At 43.6% G+C, this 22,167-nt stretch overlaps 1 long non-coding RNA gene across 2 annotated transcripts in view; it reads left to right on the forward strand.

The window, feature by feature from the left end:
* Positions 1-5,102: 5,102 nt before the first annotated feature.
* LOC120554032 overlaps positions 5,103-22,167 on the forward strand; it is a 77,593-nt gene continuing 60,528 nt past the window's right edge. For both annotated transcript variants that reach the window (XR_005638284.1, XR_005638283.1), the window contains exon 1: positions 5,103-5,300. This is a non-coding gene — a long non-coding RNA (uncharacterized LOC120554032). The remainder of the gene's footprint in view (positions 5,301-22,167) is intronic.

Below are 22,167 nucleotides of genomic sequence, written 5' to 3' on the forward strand. Positions count from 1 at the left end.
AACACTACCTCCCGCAACAAACAATATTGTCGTTTTTTGGATTCCGAGGTGTTACAGTTTTGTCTTTCGCTAGAACCAGGGGCGTAGCACAAAGTCCTGGGCCCTGTAGAAAGGCATTTTCTATGGGCCCCTCCCCGCATCCACAGCTATTCATTCTAGCATCTTTTTGGGCCCTCCTCACTCAGTCTCCCCGTCCGTCCGTCCGACGCCCCTGGCTAGAACAGATATAATTTGCTGTATTATGACTACAAATGAGGTCAACATGCAACTCATATTGCAGCCAATCAGCTTTCGTGTTATTGGCACTCTGACATCTGACGTTTTTTTTTGTTTCTTTGATGCATGTCAAATTTGACCCGAGGTCAACAGGAGGGTTAAAACCATCCATTTTCTCCTGGAGTATAAAGGAAAACCTGCCCATTTTCCTCAATAACGTGGTGTTTTACCATGCAAGTGGATTGGTTCATGCAATGTTCCTAATTGGATCAAATGTCCTCGTATGAAGGAGACAACAGTGTAGGTAAACTCGCTGTTATTAATTCCTTTTCAAGTGTTTCTGACGGTGGCTTTAAAGAGTCTTTAAACGGTCTCGCTCGCGCCCCCCTGGGGGGGGGAACTTTAAAGTCACATCAACCTCTGCTTTTATGAGCCCTTCTCCGAGCAAAAAAGGATGACATTGAGCGCACTGAGATCCAATATTCTCGTTCCTGAGTGTACATAAAGACCAATGCTCATCGGCGCCTGCTAGTATTAGTTTTTTGTATTAGATTCCCCCGCTCAATATGGGGGCTCGTTTCCAAGTTCAAAGTCTCCGCTTTTAGAGAAAACGAGAGAAAAAGTTGCAACAAAAGCTGAAGGGGATGATGCTTTTTTTTTTTTGCTTTCATCCCCTCAGATCCACAGAGTTCATTAGCTCTCTCATAATCTGCCGATGTGGCGATAAAAAGTGTGCAGCAACAACAAAAAAAGCACCAAGCCTTTTCCTGACACGCCATTAAACCGTGATGCATGACTGTTGCTGGGAGTACTCTGTCTAAGTATTTCCAGTTGAAAGGTCAGCGGGGAGACATGACAGCGCTACAGAACTCCCCTCGTATTTAATATCCCTCAATATCAGCAAAGGTATAGAGCACATGTGTCAAACTCAAGGCTCGAGGGCCAAATCCGGCCTTTTGCAGTTTTTGATCCGGCCCACCTAGTTTTGTCACTTTTCCCGAAGTTTTTTCCCGACGTTTTTGGCGCTTTTTTTCTACAATTTGTTGCTTCTTTCAACGTTTTAGGCGCTTTTATTTTTTTATGTTTTTGACAATTCAATGTCACTTTTGTTTTTTTCAATGCTTTAGGCATCTTTTTTTTAAAAGACGTTTGTCCCTTTTTACAACCTTTTTTGGCATTTTTTTTCAATACTGTAGGCTTTTATTTTTATTTTTTTTACATTTCTGACACTTTAGTCAATGTTTTTGTCACTTTTTATTTAGAGAATTTTGTCACTTTTTCTGGCCTTTTTTAATCTTTTTTGGTGCTTTTTTCTATGATGGCTTTCGGACTTTTTGGGGTCTTTATGAGGCCCAAACTGTAAGTGAGAAAGCTATATGAGACATGCAAGTCAACATATTTGACTTTTTCTCTTAAATAGAAGCATGTCAATAAACTCTACATGTCTGGCCCTGAATGTGATTGTTGTTTTCCTGTGTGGCCCTTAGTGAAGTTGAGTTGCCGCCCACTGTAGAGATTTGAGTGTTGATATGGCAGAGAGCATCCAGTCCCGATGAAAGAAGGAGGCACAAACAAATCCTCATCCTTTTCACTGTGGCGGTAGGAGCGAGGTTACAGAGCAAGCCTGTGCAGCCATTTTAATTGACTCAACCAGTTTATCTGTAATATATATAATATCTATCTGTCTATCTGTAATAGTCCTTGAGCTCCTGTAACCTCACAATAAAACACCCCCCGCTCATTTTTTGTCTGCTCTTTTTATCTGCAAAAACCAAGTTGTTATCGCATAACACAAAGCGTCGGCCGGTATCTTCCATCACGCCACTACTTCTAATAGCTTTTAAAGTAGTTACCTGCAAAGTCCTGACATTTATTACGATCATTTTCAGAGGAGCCACGCGGCGCAAAAAGGTCCGCTGCTATCAGGAGGCGACATCATTATGAATTATTGTTTTGTGGCCAAGGTAGAAAATTGTACTTTGTGGCTCCGTTCCCCCCCGTGATAAATCAACCAGTCACTTTTCACATCTCGGACTCTCAAAGCTGCTGAGCGCAGGGCTTTTCACCCCCCACCCCCACCCTACACACTGTTTATCCATTTCCTTCTCCCTCTCTGCCGCCGTGAAAAAGCTTCCTGCAGGTTGTTTGCTGCAACAGCCAGTCTCTACCATTTCTCATTCACAGATCTTTGCTCATTCCTGATTATTAGTGCCGGCCTCAGCTGCTACTTTTCAAATATTTATCCAAACCAAAAGGCACATTTCTGCTTCCCAGGAAAGGGGTAAAAAAAAACAGGACAGGGAAATAACTAGACAAAGGGGGGGGGGGGCTGTATTCATCAGTTCCTATCAGATGGCTGTTAACACGGTTCCTGGACTGTCTGTTAGCTTTCGGAGAATGAGAGGTGAAGCGACACTTTATTATAGTAAACTTTATCCCTGACTGCATCTCCTGCTAAAGTAATCCTCTGTGTGGCGGTGGCGTGATAAGGCCCTCGCACACTCGCTCACGGCCCAGACGAGGCGGACTCGGGGAAAAAAGTTGGCCGTCACCGCGGCGACGCCGGGGTAAACGGAGGCGATCATTGCTCAGCGAGCGGAGCCAGAGTCTCTGAGTAGGACACTGATCTTCTGTCAGAGCCAGGGTCAATGGAGCCGCGGAGAGATATGGACCAGAGGGGAGGAAGAAGAAGATGATGATGGGAGAGAGAAGATGGATGGTGCGAGAGAGAAGGAATTGAGAAAGAGGGAAGGGGAAATAATGGAGACCCGACTAGGCAAGAAAGATGGCAAACAGGGTGAAAGAAGAAACCATTAAAAGGAGGAGAGAGAAATGGGAAGAGGAGAAATATGGAAAAGAAATTGAAGCGAGTTTGAAGAATAGGAATGAGGGATAAAAACATCAAATAAGGATAGGGAGAAAGAAGGAAAGCCGCGAAAGAAGAAGACTGGAGGAAGAGAGGGCAAATTAGAGAAATGGAGAAAGCGGGGGGGAAAGATGGATGGTGCATGTTGTGAAGAAAAGAGGGAGGAGGGAGGGAGAGACGAAAACTAATTGGGAGAAGAGAAAGTAGAGATGAAACCAGTTTTGATCTGTATAAAGTTTTGAACAGGGAGACTGGAAGGAGGAGAGGAGGCAGAAAAAAGAAGAATCAATATCGTTGAAGAGATGAAAAGATGAAAGCTGGAGAAAGGAGAGAGAACATGGGAGCGAGGAAGTTAAAGGGAAGGAAGGAGGAGAGGAAAAAGAAAGACGTGCAGGGATAGTCAACGTGGCGGGAGGGGACTCCAAATCTGGCCCCTCACAAATGTTGATCTGGCCCGCAAATCAACGTAGGTTCACCGTAAACTTTGGCCCGTCTAGTTGTGCACCAAACTAAAAAACAGTTTTTCATACTGCAATCACACGACAATCTGTGACGACTTTGAGACGCAGAAATTCCACAGTGGTAGACAGTTTTTAACCCTAAGCCTTGTGTTGACCATGCCACTTTTTGTTTTTCTGGGTCAGAATTTAAAGTTAAAACCCATAAGACACTTTTGTCGCTTTTCCTGTTTTTTTTGTCACTTTTTTTCCCGAAGTTCGTGGTCACTTTTTCCGCTAGATGTCTTTTTTGCGTTTTTGTCAATTTTTCTTTCTTCAAATGCTATAAAATTGAATAAAACACCAAAATCCAATGAAAGTTGGGAACTGATCATTGATTTGACTTGTGAAGAGCGTTGTAGGTAACCATCCACATTATTATTTTGACAATTTGGTTGAAAGAAACCCACCTTTCTGATATAGAAAGTTTTTTTTTTTTTGCTTTATGTCGACCAAACTGTACGTGAGAAAGCTAAAAGGAGACATGTAACAATACAATCAAAGATGTTTGACTTTTTCCATGAAATAAAAGCATTTCAATAAAAAAAAACAAAAAAACAATGATATATGTCTGGCCCTGGAAGTGATTCTCATTTTCCACTGTGGCCCATAGTGAAATTGTGTTTATCACCCCTTGGTCTAGACTCGGTACAAAGAGCGTAATTAACAATAACCAAAACCTGACTTTCCCTTCACCTACTTCAAATAGAGCGCCGCGGGGTTACAGCCAAGCGTTTACCTTGATGTACTGGAGTCGGTACTGCAATCCACCTTCTAGTGCATTCTGATCACTCCGCCGCTCTCCCGCTCCGATTAGGACGATTAATATTAATGGCTTGGCAGTCTGTCTCGGCTGATCAGAGCTCTCGGCTGACTGGTTCCCAGCGTGGCGCCACACCTTGCTGTAGGTGACTGTCAGGTTTGATTATAGGCAGATTAAGGGCTCTCTTTCCCCTGCCGCCGCTGTTCGACATACTCGGATAAGCTGCACAAGCTCGGGACAATTATTCACTGTCAGAGAGCGGCGAGAGGGGATGCTGTCCTGCTACACTGTAAAAAAAAATAAAAAATAAAAAGAAAGAAAATTGTTTGCCTCCAGGTGAAGGTTTTTATTGTAAAAACCTAATTAGTTGTACCTGAACATACATAGAAAAGAAGACAAACTGAATGATAAGCATACTGTGATGTCAGTATTTTCTCTAGGTTTTTGGAAGACTTAGGTTCTTGTATTTGGCGAAGGGTTTAAGGATCCTCCCTTAAATAATTTTGGACTGTTATTATCACCGTATCTGTGTCTTAAATGTTGGAAAACGCTACAGCAGATAATACATGAATAAAAAATGTATAATTGCAGGGAAATCCCTGGATGTCACCGATTGTGTTATGGCCAGATGGCACTGCATGCTCAAAAGTTAAGAGCTCAAGCAGTGCAACAGGAGCGTTCCCCGTCATTGCGGTCACATTCCCACTTCTTCAAACTCATTCATTGCCATTCTCTTCCTGTCCACCAGATGCCCTCTGACCGGTTCTCCTGTCGCAGGCTGGATCTCACTTCTCTTGTTTGATATCTCCTCGCTCCACGGCTGAACCAGAAGTTGTTCTGGCCCTCCTTCGTGAAGGCCGTCTCAAAGCTCTTATTCCTGCCCCGAGGAGCGAGGATGGAGGAGGGATCTCTGAGGGAGCTACGAGCGAGGATACAAATTCACGTGACGCATTCAGAGGTAAAGGACGTCTCATCCACATTTCCCTGTTTCCTCTCTCCTTGCATGATTTCCTTGCGTCTCTCCCATCCTTTCTCTGTGGGATGGACTTACGGCCAGCTAAATTGCACGTGTAAAATATGTAGAACGGATGCTCCAACACTACGCTTTCACTATAATCAGGGAAGCGTAGTGTGATCATGTGTTCCTGTCCTTCAGGCTAACTACACACACTATCAGCTGGAACAGACTAAAACGTAACAAAATGTAACTAAAAAAATAAAAAATAAACTGCACAGAATGAAAAAAATCTGAACCAAATCTGTTACATTTGGAAGCTTTACAAAACCAATAATGAGGGCAGGAATATCTCATTTTCAACACTACCAATATGGCTGCCAGAGGGTCTATCATGTGATCTCGGGGGACTGTATGGGTCTAAGTGTGTCCAGTGTGATGCAGAGCAGGAGCAGAGAGCTTTATGGTAAACAGCATTCACAGGCGTTTCCAGAGTGATGGATGAGGCTGATAGTGGCTGAAAGGTAAAAGTGTATCCAACACTTAGGGAGGGGGGGATGTGGAGTCCGTCCACCAGCCGCCGTTCAAACCATTTGTAACACATTTATTGCTGAATCTGCATTCTTTAGCGTCCGACTGCCACTTTTTTTCCATCACGTGATGTTGCTGCTGGATCTGCTGTGATTTGTGGATCCTTTTCGCTCTGTAGGTAGGAAAGTAAGAACCTGAACCGGATGAGGGGGTGTTGATTCATCTCATCGTTTTCTCAGCACCACGGTACATTTGCCTCAGTAACGTTTATGGAGGGAAACCGTTGAGTCAATAAGTTTGAGAATCTAGCCTGTGACAAGACATTAACTAAGGGTTTCAGGACTGTACTGATGCTAGTTGTTGGCGATTTTGTTTAAATGTGCCGATTTCTAATTGTATGGCTGATTGCTGTTTTGGACAGTTAGGCTACTGGTCAACTGCTCATTCTTGCCATAGCAACACTTAAAATATGTGCTGCTGGCAGGCAACATATTCAAGCTACGCTGTAAACACACATGAGACTTGTTGTATTTAGCACATAATTACATTCATGATTTTAGTAGTCAGCAGGGTAACACTTTATGATATGAATTATAACATTACTAGTCTTGACCTTCCTCCACAGCGCTGTAGAGGAAGGTCTGGCTAGTCCACACTAGTGTTAATTTCGTCAGACGAGACGAGACTAAATATGTTCGTCAACAACCTTTTTTTCCATGACTAAGACAAGACGATGACGAGACTGCGCTGATGTCCAAAAAGGCTGACTAAGACTAAATTAACATGCATTATTGTTGACGAAAAAAGACGAGACTAAAATGTTTTGCATAAAATAAAAACTAAGATAAAATCTCTCTTCATTTTCGTCTACAATCGTCTCTACTTTTTCATCATGAGATAGAATATTCAGCTGTTACCGTTATCTACCGGACCTAATAGCAACGCAGATTTTGGTGCTACTTAAATGCCTGCGCTTCTCTCTGATGCTCCTAAACGGACGTTAGAGTCAACCGAAACATCGCTGCATGGGGCGCTAGTTAACACTACACTTGGCAGCAGGTAACGTTAGCATACTGTTAGCTAGCAGTTGGAGTAAATACGGTTACAATGCTGACAGCTAAACGGTGTAAAGGTTTGTCTCTATTTCACTGTGGAGGATTCCAACACAAGACGTACGACAGTCTGCAGCTGCCGTTTTCTGAAAAACAACACATATGTTGCGTTCACTTGAAATACGCATCGCCAGTTTCGTGCTGCATTTAGGCTCAATATTTATATAACTTTATATAATTTATTTATTTTATAAATATTTGAAATGGTTATCAGAAATAATTTATTTAAAAAAAAGACTAAAATGTTTTGACTAAAACTTGACTAAAATGGCGAGACTTTTAGTCGACTAAAACTTGACTAACAACATTTTTTGGCACAAGACTAAGACTAAATTAAAAATAGGTGACAAAATTAACACTCACAGCATTCCGGGATGGGAGAAAAACATGCTCTGGTGTATTGGTATTTCTTTAAACAAATCACAATCATCTTGGGCAGCGCTAAGCTCCGGACGGAGCCATGACGCCTCTGCTAAATAGTCTCAGGAAGGAAGTTGTTTTGGTGGAACATGTGTTCGTTCAAAAGTAGGTTTAGTCGTGCAACAGAAAACTCAGATTGGACAGATTGGATTTACCCTGCAGAGATCAGAGGACCGTAACCATAGTCCTCACAAATCCACCGGAGGTTAGAACGCCAACACAAAGAAAGAGGAAGGGGACGGACATCCGGACTGTGATATCTTCCTTTTGATTTCGTTTAAATCTACCTTTTCATAGTTTGTGCTTCTTTGAGTTTACTCAGTTCTCTTTTTTTTCTTCTATTTTTGTACAAACAAATCAAAAACCTCACTCCCATAACGTCCTGTATATGATTAAACACCAATGGGAACATGTTGCCATTAGCTGGACTTCATTATAGCAATTTGTGTTACATGTGAGCATAATGTGTGAAGAGCATCCCAGATTATTAAATTAATACCCATTTCTGAGCAGAATTAGCTCAAACCCGCCTGAGCTGGACCAGTAATTACAGTAACGGTGTCGGGTCAGGTTGCGGCGGCCCACCTAATCATGCGCTATCAAACCTGGGCTCCTTTTGAGAGCCAATCAGATTGCTTTGGGGGCAAAGAAAACAAGGCTGAGCAAGAGAGGTGTACCCAGCCTCATCCGTCTTCCTCTCGGCAGGGGGGCTGCCTCACCCTTGACCCCCGCAAAGAGCTGCAGCATCCATCACGACATGTTAGGTAATGTGGCTAACTACCTACTTCCTCTGTCAAGACTGGAGCTGCTGCAGGGGATTGTGGAGGAGCTTTCTCCAGGTAGACGAGCCAAAAAGAGCGATCCTTCTTTCTTCCGGCTCTGACAAAGACATCGGGTCATTATGAAGCGATCTGCAGTGGTCGGGGGGGGTGGGGGGTGAGCGTAGTCCATCACTGGTTGCTCTGGCGTTTGAGGTGTTTTCTCCTCCCTCTGAGGTCTTGTGCTGTCATCTGGGGTGTTAAATGGCCTGTCAAGAGTGTGTTTGTGACGCATACAGGATGAAGCACCTCTCCCTTAAAGTGATCCTTGTCTCCGTGGCGTTGCAGATGAATTTGTTTGTTTGGCTCGCCATTGTATTATACTGCAGCGAACGCTGTCTGCGTCGAGCTTTTGAAAACTGTAACCACACTTGCAACCGCTCTATTGGCAAACTGTTGAGGTGTGTGTGTGTGTGTGTGTGTGTGTGTGTGTGTGTGTGTGTGTGTGTGTGTCGGAGCTGAACCCTGTCAACATGCAGAGAGGACAGATAAGCTCGCGCTTCACTAGGGCTGCATGATATAACGTTTTTTTTTATTTTTTATCGTCATTGCGAAATCAAGCGGCGCAATAAACATAAGACGCTGAGACTCTGTTAGTTGAAAGAAAATATCAGCAGAAAAATACATTTTAAAATGTAACTATGCTCTTAAGTACCGAAATTTGGCACCGTTTGATTGCACGTGAATCGGTCCTCAGTAGTACCCAACCCTAGTGGTCGTCCTCCTTTCACCTGCACCGTGGCGACCTGCCTGATTCCCCCTCATCAACATATCGGTCTGCTTTTTGAACCAGTAGATAGAAAAGCAAACATCCACAGGCTCCAACTTCCTGTACAGTTAGGAAGTGAGCTGTGCTGTTTTCCTGGACAAACTCAGCTGCAGTGTGATGCTACTGTATGCACAGAGGGCCTAATTGATTGTGTGCAGTTTCAGTGGCTTAGCATCTGGCGCTCGTGATAATCCCCCTTCTGTCCCGCATCAGTCGGATGTATTGATGAAGCACTCAGGGCTGTAGTGCTACATTTACCCGGCACATTAGCCCATTACAGTTATGGGCAGACAAGTAAGTAGAGACTCTTTACCTGAAGAGGAATCGCTTGTGTAGAGAGAAGCAAAACAGGTTGCATGTGACCGGCTGGCTACTCTGTTAAAATACAAGCTCAAGCTGTTTACATTTGTAGCTTTTCAAAGACAGATTACTACATAAATATATAGGTAAAGTACTCTAGTTTGACCCCTAAAGGCCCCCTCATTCTTGTGTCTTGTGCGTGATTTCTAGATTTCAAATACACTGAATGATTTGGGCTCTGTAACTATTCAACACCATCCTCCTCCAACAGATTGTTAGAATTGCCACTTGATTCAACAAAACAGGAAGCATATAACTGCCCGCTACAGTTTGCTGCTTCGAAATAAAAGGCCAAATGAGATTAAAATGCTCCTTATATCTGTCAAATGTTATAGATTTATGCAGAAACAGATGAGAACAGATTAGTTTGACCAATACATGGCCCGTTTAGCAGCAACTTCTGACTGATAATGGGTCATTTTTTCTGGGGTTTAGAATTACAGAAAGATAGAATCCAAGTATTCCTCTTCCTACAAATGTATTGTACTGTTTTGACCTCTTCAAATATTTAAGACCATCATCTTTTGATACATTTCTGTAAATTGCCATTTTGATGTATGGTTATGTGCACTCAGGGGCATCTTGTGCTGTAATGTTGCAGAAACACATTCAGTCAGGGGAGTCTTTTCTGTTTGTTGTGTCAATAAGCAGCCACCTAAGGCCCTTCAGGAATCCGACAAACACCACTTGATCCGCGGTGCACAGACCATTAGGGCCAGGTATATTGATGGTGGCGCGCTGCCACAACCCAGCTCTCCTAGCGTGAGGCAGCATCCATGCCGAGAGGACACTTGTTCACTGTGTGTTTCCAATCACACGCCGGCCGTGCCGAGATGCCTAATGGCCTTGCGCTCAGCCTGTCGCAGGCAAACTCCCGGCGTACGGCGCATGCGCTCCAGACCAGCCTCCGTCCCACTGGGTGCAGTTCGGGGGCTCAGGCAGATGGGATACAGGCAGTCAGAACAGGGAAGAGGGGGAGGATTTGAAGGGGAGAGTGAGGGCGAAGGGATGGCGTGTGTGTGTGTGTGTGTGTGTGTGTGTGTGTGTGTGTGTGTCCGTGTGTGTGTGTGTGTGTGTGTGCGTGTGTGCGTGCGTGTGTGTTCGCTGCCTCTGCCCATCCGTGCATTCAACATGCCATCTAGAGACCCCCTTTTGCGAACTGCCCACACTTCATTAGGATGCCAGGATAATGGCCAACAAGCAAGCGCCGTGACACCCCATTTCCTGTGCACTGAGCTCTCCAACCACGACAGATGTCGACAGTGCCGCCGCCGCCGCCACCACTACCAAGGGCCCCTTCCACTTCCTGCCTGCTTGGCCGAGCCGTCGTCCCACCGCCGGGGAAGAAGGGGCAGCCGGGGCAGTCGTATACTCCAAAAATGGCACCGTTGCCAATCTGAGGCACTTATGGCATGGGAGATGTTTGTCCATTTTATTTTTTTTTTGGTTTTGTTTTACCAGATAGTTTTCAAATCACCCTTTTGGAGGTAATGACTGATTTACTACGCGCGCTGCGGATTACAACACAGCAAAGCAACATTATGTTTCATTCCCCTCCACGCCAATGCCACCCCTCCAAAAATCCAAATGATGTATCCGTAGACAAAATACAAACAGATGTTTCAATGGCTGTTCGGTGTCCTCACTGGGGATGTGGACAAGGAGTGTGGGGGGTGGGGGTGTGTGTTTTTGCGAGCATCGGGGACAGTGTTGTTTTAAAAGGTGTTATTATGCCTTTGCAGCGTGGCGTGTGCACCGGTAATAACGTCGGGGACAGATTTAGAGTGCTGTCATGGACGCATCAGGAGAGGGAGCAGGGGCCGTGGACCGAGGCTAATGGAGGCAAAACAACCTCCAGCTCCTGCCCCTGCTGTCCAAAAAATCAGCTTTTAGAGGGAAAACACAGGCCACCTCTCAGTGCTCACGCAACACGATACGTCAATATGAGAGGCAATTTAATCCCCTGATTTGAATATGCATCCTCGAGAAAAAAAAGAAAAAGGAAAATAAAGCCCTCCCTCTCTCCCCTACTCTGTGTTTTTGAACCCCGACCAGATTTCAGGATCGTGGGGGGAGGAAATTGTTGTACATTTCCTGACAAATTGAGTTAAACGGACACTAAGTAGGGCTTTAAGAAAACAAATGGTCGTCTTTATCACAGGTGGACACTGATGGCTTAATGGGGGCCTGCGAGCTGATCGTATCACCGGCTAATGGCTTGACAGGATGCATTAAGGTTTTTGTGTAAAGAACCGGCGAGTGGGGGCCAATGCAGAAAGGCGAAAATGCAGACCTGTCAAGAGCTACGTGTCCCCTTTTTTTGTGCAGGGAAGCAGATGTTTGTGTATATACGGTGGACTGGCAGAGGGAGGCCAGCAGCAGATGCCTGTACCGGTGCCAAGGTTCAGAATTGTACAGACGGTGCATGTTCAGGGAGAAAAAGCTGCCCTCTTTCTGCCATAGGTGGCTCCCCAGCTGAACGCCCCCACCCCTTCTTCTGCTTAACCACCGCAGAGTCCGACCCCTTTTATTTATTCATCTATTTGTTTAATTATTTACTCATTCCATCGCTCGTTTGGCCGTTAAATGACCCGCCAGGAGGCACAGGAGAGATGGAGCATTTACTTCAGGGACGGATGACCGTTTATTTCATTTATTGGGAAAATAAAAGCAAACGCTATAACACTATGGGCCGTTACAGTGTGTGCTACAGGGGTGAAGAGTTTCCACACTGAATCGAGAAACCATTCTTATGATGGGCTTTCGATGCTGAGCTTTGTTCCAAAATTGAAGTCACCAAACGCAGACTGGATGTTAATAGTAAGTAAGTGAAGTTAATTTACATTTAAACACTGCTTTAGCCGACCAAAGTGTTGTACAAAGAAGCACCAAGGTGCTGTATAAAGCATTACAAATGTAAAAATAAAAACACGTACAAAAAAGGCTCCCAACAACAACAACAAGCAGCAATTTAGAAATACCGAATTAGGTAGACTAGCTTCTGTTAGCTCTCAGTTCACTTTGAAATTAAACCCCTCCTCATTGTTTGAGTTGCTTTAAAAGGGTCAGTTCACTCAAATTACAAAGTCATATTTTCTCTCCAACTTAGATAGCAACTCTGCCTCCTACAAATGACTTTTATATGGAACAATCAACCACATAATGCAGACCTGATTAGGTTTTCTATTAACGAACAGGAATTAGGATGTGAACCGCAGCGCTTCATTCACACACAAAAACTTTGCCTCTGAACATAATCCAGGTAGCGTTTTTCATCACAACATAACAGAAAGGTGTGGTTTAATGTGCTGTGGTTTGAGGTCATTCTGCCACCGTCTCAATTTAATGGAAGTTGAATATTTGAAATGGACAATGCTCTTTGAAATGAAACTGATAAGACTCGGATTGGTTTGTAGGGAACATTTTTAAGCACAGTTGCAGTTTTGTGCTGAAATCAGATGTTCACAGTTCCAAATATGTGACATCAAATCAAAGTTCTTCATTTGCACCTTAATAGTATTTGAACCTGAGATCGTCAACAGGGGTTACGAGATCCCTAGGGGGTCCTCAGAGTTGCTGCAGGGGGACCACCAAATTATTGTAAATATTTATATATATGCCTGAAAATATACATGAACACAAATCCAACTTATTTGTATCATCTTTTTAATTTACACAACATTGATGAAAGGCTTACTGGCCTATACTTTAGGTAATGTAGCCATCCACAGATACAGTTAAGCTTAAGGATTTACTGTTCCACATTTTAACATTAAAACACGATGTATAAATATGAATATGACAACAAATATTTTAATAGCTTCATATTGTATGCATCATAAAAAGGTATGTATGAAGGCTTTAGGCCGCCCTACATGTTAATGTAGGCCCAGTTTATGATGCAGCTCAATTTTATGCAATATATATATATAGTAAGGGGTTCCTCCTCCGTCTCTCTTTTAGCTGAGGGGTCCTTGGCCTAAAAACGTTAAAGGCCGCTGATTTAAACAAACTCAAAACGTTACATAATGCCTTTTTACCCCTAAAACATGAATGGAATAAACCTTTTTGTTCAGTCTACCGTGGGCAAATAATATCCTTTGCTGTCGAGGTTCATCTCATCTTCTTATTCTTTTGTTATTAACATCCATTGAACGAATACACCAAAGTGTCAGAGCAATAATGGGGAACACCTCAGCCGTTGATTATGAGATGGTCTGCATGTATACGGTGGCGATGCGCTCCGTCGACAGCGGTAATCCCTCTGAGCACTTCGCCGGCCTCGGCTCGCTCTCACTCGCCATTTCCCAACATGGCGCAGGATCACAGCCTCTCCTCTGACACCTCCCTGTAGTTTTGACTTGAAGAGTTCCCCCCCCCCCCCGCCTACACCCCCACAGCTCCCCTGTTTTGGAAGGGAGAGCTCTGCTTTGCGAAGGTACAGCTTGTTTTATTAACATCAACAGCACCCGCGGGAGACGGCAGTGATCAAATTCCCCTCTAATTAAAATGAACCTGGGTTGAGAATGTTGTGCTGTTTAATATGTGCAGAACGGCGCTGATTGCACAAAGCGGCGCCTCCTTTTGTTGGCTGGGATAATGCGCGTCCTGCCGAGACGCCGACGTGGGCGGAATGAGCACACCGTACCTACGGAGCATCCTCCCGATCTGGGTGATGTCCTCATGATGTCAATGGTAGCCCAAGCCTCACCTCGCCTTTAATTTGGACGGTGATTGACGGACCTGGAGGCGATACAGCTGAGAATTCAACTCCTGTCTAGGTCGCCTCGTCCACCCCTTCACCGAGACGGCGCTGTTTGGCAGCCTTTCCCTCGCTGTTGCCTCCCAAGACACCTCTAAACTTTTCTCAGAGTTCAAGTTCACTTTGCTTTTCCTCCTGGGCTTGTTATGTATTTGCTAAAGCTTTCCTTTCCATCCTTTGGGGGTCGAAGAAGGAGCATGTTATTTTCAGCACATACATGTGTAGGATTTGTGAAACAGACAGAATATTTTAAATATAGTACAAGTTAGGGGTCTACCGATACTAGTTTTTTCACCCATAATGGATATTTGGAACCAATATGCATTTACAGTAAAAATCCAAATCGTTTATTCAAAATTAGCATTTTTGAATGTTACAAACTCCAAAACAAAACTTGTTTAAATGCTTTAAGCAATTAGGTGACACAACTGAAACTCTAAACTTAACACAGTCAAACAAAAAAAAACTAAAATAGCTTCCTGAAGTTTAAACATACTAACAGTGTTGCCGACTGCTTACAGAGCCAAAGTAGCGCACTCTTTAATAATTAAACTTCATCTGTTATCGGTAAAATAAAACACAGATAAAGATAATCTGCAAATTGCCAAATATCCGCCCAGGGCCGATAATCACTCAGTCCCTAGTACAAGTACAATATATTTGTTTTGTCAAAGAAAAAGAACATAACAAATCTATAGAAGGGTTGATAAGATATTGTTGGTCATCATCCACAATGGGGTAAGATGTCGGGTCTTCCCGCCCATATTCAACTGAAGCCGGTTTCCAAATAATTCTACTTAAAGACTCAACAACCAGTTATATTAGGTCAACTGATCCTGATACTGAAAATGCAACATCACCAATTATGTTCCAACTCCGACTACGTGAGCCCGTCTCTGTGTAACGTAGAGTTTTTCCTGCGTGTCTCTAGGACGTGTAACGTTAGACAGCCAATCACAGACATTATTAGATCTTGGTAGAATTCTGCTGAATCAGCTGCATGCTGATTGGCTCACTGGTGCTGATGAGATTTACTCCTTAGGTATTGAAATTGGGTATTGAATGATGAAGCATTGTTCGATACTCGATACTTTAGAGGCAATTTGGTCGGTGCCTAAAAAGTATTGAATTCGGTACCCAGCCCTACTTGTGACAAGGATAAAAATTTGTTGACGGAATATCCAAACTCCTTTTTTTCTATCTGGACGTGGAGGAGGGGGGGGGGCCTTAAGATTCACAGGTTTGGTTCTCCGGTTATGACGTTGTAGGGTTTTGCAGAGAGGTGAGATGAGGGATACAAATTCAATTTAGGTGTTTCTGCCGATCAATGACAGCAATCCAACCTTGATCTCAGGTTATGAATACCTGAGCAGATGTTTTCATGTAACGCATACAGATGACACGAGCACTACAACTCTAGATACCCCAAAGGGTTACACTTTATAATTTACCATCGCTAATGAATGGTGAATTGATAGCAGGGTTTTCCCACCATTCTAAGACTTGTGCTGCACCCGAGTCGTTTTTGGCAGCACGTAAGCTGAATAAATGTTAAATCAATGTGAGCATCAAAACTAACTAACTAATGCTCAGAAACTCAGAAGTACTCAGATGTAATGATTGTAGTTGGACTTCTTTAGAAATTTGTCTTCAAGCTATTTAAGTGTTATGTATTTATTATCTGCTCTAGCTTTTCCAAAGTTTTAGGCATATAGATATGGTGATAATAACGCTCCAAAATGGTGCCAAATTTGTTAAAAAAAATATGCAAACATCACATTTACGTCGCACATATCGTTACCTTAGTGTCTCTCCATTATCTCTGCTGATTCCTCTCCTCCGTTTCCACTTTTGTCTTCATAGAAGCTCAGTTTTTTCGGGTCGGCAGCTTTTATAAACTTCAGTTCTGGGTTCTTTACATTGTGGGTAGTCCATATCAGCACACAGGGGCTTTTAGGGATGTTTCTGTTGTTTGCTAGCAGACGGAATAGACGAGGACGCACCTTTACGCTACACAAGTCAACGGAGAGTTGTTTACCCCCCCGGTGGGCGTGGCTTTCAGAGTATGACGCGATGCACTCTGTCTCTATGTAGTAGGATAAATTATTAGCTCACCAAAAACACAAACTGTTTACAAGTGTTTCACTTTTCTGGACAAGTCACAAGTCGATATAGTAGAGCCATGAAAAATCAGATACTAAGGCATCTGGGCAGCACGGCCGGATAGGAATACCAATACATAATTATTCTGAAGTAGATGTTTACTACTCTCACATCATTTTCTGAAGTTTGTCTGTGATTGATTCGATCGAAAGCCTTAAAGGCATCAAAGAAACCCAAACACAAGTAACTAGCCATGCTTTTCTAATAAACCACACATGCCATTAAAAGGTTTTTAAAGCCCAAATCATTTCTATTTGTAAAGACAACTAGTTTTAGCCCTCAACCTTGTCGTAGGCGTATAGTTATCCAGAGACACAGATTGGATATTGTATATGTGATTAGTAATGAATAATCATTTTCAGGTCATGATCTCACTCCAGAATGGACACCCAGAGTCGTTTTTTTGGAACAGAACTCTTCATTTGTGTCCGTGAACATTTGTTAAATGTGCAGCACATAATCAGCACACAGCACCACATTCAGTCTAAGTGGATTCCTGCATGCTGGAATCACATTGGCTTTGCTTTTTTTTTTAAACAGCCGTCCCACCCTGCTGTCAGACCGGAGCAGGTAGCTTGCACTCCATTAAACAAACACTGTGGCCCCTCACTTTTATTTGACATTTTATTTGGCTGTGACAAACGAGCAGCAGTTGGATTATAACATAATTTGTCTCCTCTTTATTACCGGCACAAAGGACACCATTCATTAATTATTCTGCCGTTGCCGCTCAACACTAACTGGAAAGGTCCCTCTTTGGACAGATGGCGAGGACAATGTTATTTATATCAATCAGTCCAAAATGTTCAGCGAGGATTACTATTCCTTGGACCGCTTTTGATTTATGTCTCTGCACCTCACCCCGTACCCAACCTCACCGGCTCCTGCAGGGACACTTTAATCGAATGGGAATTGAAAAACAAACTTGCCATGCAGGCAATGGGTTTTCGCCCATGTTTATTTATACATCTCGTTTTTCTCCCCCCCCCCTCCCCAAGTCTTCTCAACTAAAGTTGTTTCACTGTTGGGTTTCTTTTCAGCGAGGGAGAGCTTAATTTGCAAGACTGTGTCACAGAGGACTTTGTGTGCCACAAGACGGCAATTTAGCATCCTCGAGTATCGATCGGTGTCTACCTGTGTGAGGACAGAAACAGGAAGCTTCACTTGGTATAATACTGAAAGCAGCAGACCTGAGAACACTTATATCATACTTATATATAATATCTGTTTATTTATCGCGAGTAATATTGTTATCGCGGCATTCAACGTTATCTCATATTTTCCTCATATGGTGCAGTCCTATTTTGAATGTTGGTTTTGCACTAAAGCCACTGTGTCAAACATTTCTTGCGTTTGTGAATGTAAATGCCTCCGATTGGGATTTACCTGCATGCAGCAGGTTAACCTCCGCCTGTGCTGCAGTTTGTAGCAGTTGGAATAATGAATGTGAAGCTGCATAATGTTCTCTCGTCGTCGAGTACAAACAGGCAGGCCTGCCCCTGACACCGCCTCTAACAACTCATCATTACCTTTCTTCTCTGCATGCAAACCAGTCCCAGAGCAACACTTGGGAGCTGGGCGCCCTGTGTGGAAAGAGAGGGGGAAAAAAAACATATATTTAGTAATGAATGCCATTTACGATGTAATTAGTTTTATGCAAACTAGTAAAGATGAAAGCAAAAATCTTTATAAATTATGAATCGTGTTATAAGTTATCAAGGGGTGCTTATCACGGCGTTAACGCACCTCCCTGTTAATTAAAAATGTTCACACGGAGTGAAAAGGAGGGAGATAGTTTCGCCCGGCAGACTCATCAGGTAGCTCTGTCTCAGAGAAAAAAAACGATTCTGAAGGAAGCCTTTGTTCTCGCCGCTCACCCTTCAAATCTCAGATCAGGGCCGGCGTTCAGGGCGAGAGAGGTAAACAACAAGAAGGACGCAAGACGAGAGAGAGAGAGAGAGAGAGAGAGAGAGGGACGGGAAAACAAATAGTGCCAGGTGTAAGAACATGGTTGAGCACTGGCAGGAATACAGAGACACAGACAGTGGACAGGAGACATGAGCTCTAGGTAAAACCCACTTTGAATTCCCCCCCTTCTTGTCCCCATTTTCCTGCATCTACATTCTTCCAAACGTTTGCCCGTTGACTAGAAAAATCTCCCCGGGGCCCCTGATGGTCCCTGGCTCGGCGCGAGGATGCCTAGGCGCTACAGCAACGCTCATAAAAACTCAATTCATCAAGACGAGCGTAATTTGCTCCGAACGGAAAGCGGCCACAAAAGGGGGGTGTTGGGGGGGGGGGCTTGTCAGCGAGACAGGTGGCTGGAGATCTCGCTCTGATACTGAGCGATATGAATAATAGATTCTGCTAAATGTACGCCAGGACCCGGGCTGTAAACACAGCTGCCTCCTTTCCCTTCCAAAAGAACAGCTTGGCTGGATGAGAAGCCCAAGCGCTCTGCCTCCACCTGAGGACTGTGGCGGGCGGGGGGGGGGCGATTAACTAATCAAATGCACGGGCTAAATAGGAGACAAGGAGAGAAAGAGGAGACAGACAAAGGGAAGGGGGGAGAGAGAGGTGCAAGTCAGAAGGTTTACCCTCGCCGGTTTTTGCTAAAGCACCGAGCTGCACAAAGGATGTTGATTAGTCAATCCAAACATTTAAAAGACAGAGCAGTGACATTATTGAGCACAATTAACTTCCACAAAACCACATACTTTAATGTATTTTTTGTTGTATAGAATTACAAAGCCTTTCGATGTTTTGTTAAATGAAGCAATCAAGTCAATTTTTTTTATTGGGGGCTGTATTCACATTGCCTCAGTAAATACAGCGTGTAGTTCCTTTTTAGCAACAGTTTGCTTTATTTGCATTTATCGTTTCTTGAAATATATGTCTTATAATTACATTCAAGGATATTTGAGTCTTTGGATCAGAATAAAATTAGTTTTACTACTCAGTGTCAGTTCAGCTTTACATATATCACACATAGCTAATGAACATTACATGAAACAGCTGATTTAACGTCACCGCTCGTTTTACAAACAGTTCAGCGACGAAACAAAACGCTGAGGGAACTTTCCATGTTTTTTTGTCATGTTGGTTTTGAGCGCTATACATCCAGCCATGGTGCCTCTGCTAAATAGTCTCAGGAAGGAACTTGTTTTGGTGGAACATGTGGACGTTCAAAAGTGGTTTTAGTCGTGCAACAGAAAACTCCGATTGGACAGATAGGAGAGGAGCAGTTGACCGTAGTCCTCACAAATCCACCGGAGGTTAGAACACTGACACGACAGTAAGCTCGTCATCTGTCCATGTCTACTAAGTTCTGTGCGAATGCTCCACGCTGAGAAAACGTCAGAAGCGTCGAGCGACAACTTAATTCTTGATTGTTATATTTACTTGCCCCGGGCCATCGGGCAACCCTTACTGTTAAAACCCTGATTGGGCTCAGACCACGTTAATGCACGTATGTTTTTTTTCTGTAAGGTCTTGACACAGCCTCTGGGTACTCTAGAAGGTGTGTTTCTAGTTATTTAGATGATATGACCCTTTAATCCAGGGGTCTTCAACATTTTTTTAAACCAAGGACTCCTTAACTGAAAGAGAGACGGATCAGGGACCCCCTACTACATATATTGTATCAAATTAAGTTGCCTAATAATTTGGGCCTACAGTGTAGGACGGCCTAAATCCTTTATACATACCTTTTTTTTTGCATAGAATACTAAGCTATTAAAATTGCCTAATAATTGTTGCCATGGTTTTATGAATGTGGCACAGTGAACTGTATTTGTGGCTTGCTATCTTAGTGACTACCTTACATACAGTATAGGCCAATAAGCCTATTATCAGTAAGGATTTTTATTTGCTGATAATATGTTGGATGGTCCCCCCTGCATTGACTTTGAGGACCCCCTAAGGGTCCCGCACCCCCTGTTGAAGATCCCTTCTTTAAAGTGTATTAAACGGGCCTGTTCTCTTACCTTGCAACATCTGTGTCCTGGTTTTGGTGTTTCTTAGTCAAACGCGCTGAATAATGCAGAGGCTATGAAATGCGTTTGTTTTAGCAGAAACTCAGCGAGCTGCAGTTCTGCAGGATGAAGTCGCACGTTGTGAGGAACCGCGTAGCGGCTTACTCACGCATGTGTTTACTCGTGAATTGTCGCGTGCTTCTCGCCCTTTGACTCATAGTGGACTACCCTCCCTTGCTTCCTTCCTTCCCGCGCCAACCATCACCACCACCCACTCCCTGACACTTCATCTTCGGCTGCTCCTCCGCACATTTGATGACTCCCCAGATGAAATTTAGGAGGATTTTGCCCATCCGAAGGTAATTAATTCTTCAATTAAAATGTTGTTAAACATTTTTAATGAGTAATTGGCACTGGGGAATCGGATACAAAACTATGTTTAACTAGAGACAGACAGACAACACGGATGTTTCAAAGTTGGTTTCTGCAAAATCTGTTCTTTGACCCACTTTTTACTCTCCCCGAGTATTTGCACGGCGCGGAAATATAAATAAAAAATCAAATGTGAAGCGTCTCCTGGCACAGAGGATGTGTCCTTCATCTCAGGTGACTACTGCTTCATTTGGCTGCCTCGTTTTTTTCCCCACGTTCCCTAATTAGGGCACCAGACGACACACAACAACCTGAGATACAGAGCTGCTGTGAAATATGACATCACACTTAACCTGATTTCACTTCAATGTGAACAAAGACAAGGACAATGACACACTGTACAAATACATAAACGTGCTTCCATTTAAATTAATCCTGCGTGTCAGTATTCCTTCCCTTCATAATGTGTGACAGGAAAAAAATTCAACCTGGTTTTATATTGAAATTTAGGAAAGTTTAAAGGACAGTAACTGTTCGTTTCTGTGACTAAGTGCCTCATAAAATAGTTTTACGGGAAGAATGTTTAAAATGCAAACTCTCTACTGAAATATTGGACTTTTTACTCCACTACATTCATCTGTTCCAGCTTTAGTTACTAGTTACTTTACACATTAAGATTTCTGCACATAAACACATGTAGTTTATAAAATCTGATGTTTGATTCTAAAGTAAACTCGCCAACAATATAACGGCTACAAGTCCAGCTGAGATGATGAGACCATTAAACACACAACTGGTTGGATCCTTTACTCTTTCTACAATGGGAGGAGAGCTCTTTACTTTTTTTACAGTGTGGTATTAGTACTTCTACTGAAGTAGAAGAACTGAATACTTCTTCCACCGCTGGTCGACAGTCCTCCTCTTTGGCTCGGTGTCTGCTTCCCATCATCCTCTGTAAATCCGCCCAAACATCCGTGTGTCTGAAGGGGTCCCTCTTCCTCTGCAGCGGGAGGAAGTGGGAGAGAATTTTTGCTGCGTATCCACGAGCAGCAACGTTGGCTAATCACGACGCTAGTTCAGGGAGCCTCAGTTCATTACGGCGCTGCACTCTGTAGGTTCCTGGCATTGTTCTCTCAATTAGAGACTTGTAAATGTGTTGCTTGCTTAATCACCCAAAAACTGGCCCCTAGGACTTCCCCTTAATGCAACCCCATTAAGAGGGGGCCATCAAAACAAAAAGATCTGCCCCTAATGGCAATAATCCCTCACTTCTGTCACGCCGAAGCCAAAACTTGTGTCTTAAATGAGCGATGATGGATGAGAGCAGGCCTCCGTGTCAAAGAGCTTTATTACTGGTGATGGATGCGCCGGGCACGCCGCACACCCAAAGCCTCGACCGGCAGCCCGTCAGAGCCGGCCCATCCCAAAGTGTGTCTCACTTAACCCCCGCGTCTCTGGAAAGTTCCTATGGCCGCTTGTGGCGCTGAGGGGAAATGGAGAGAGAAATAAGGGCTTATCCAAACAAGCTCATTAGTACAATTAGCGCTCGTTTCTCGCCGACGGATCCCTTGAGCTCTCCGAACAACACA

This window comes from Perca fluviatilis, chromosome 24, assembly GCF_010015445.1.
Source record: "Perca fluviatilis chromosome 24, GENO_Pfluv_1.0, whole genome shotgun sequence".
NCBI lineage: Eukaryota > Metazoa > Chordata > Actinopteri > Perciformes > Percidae > Perca > Perca fluviatilis.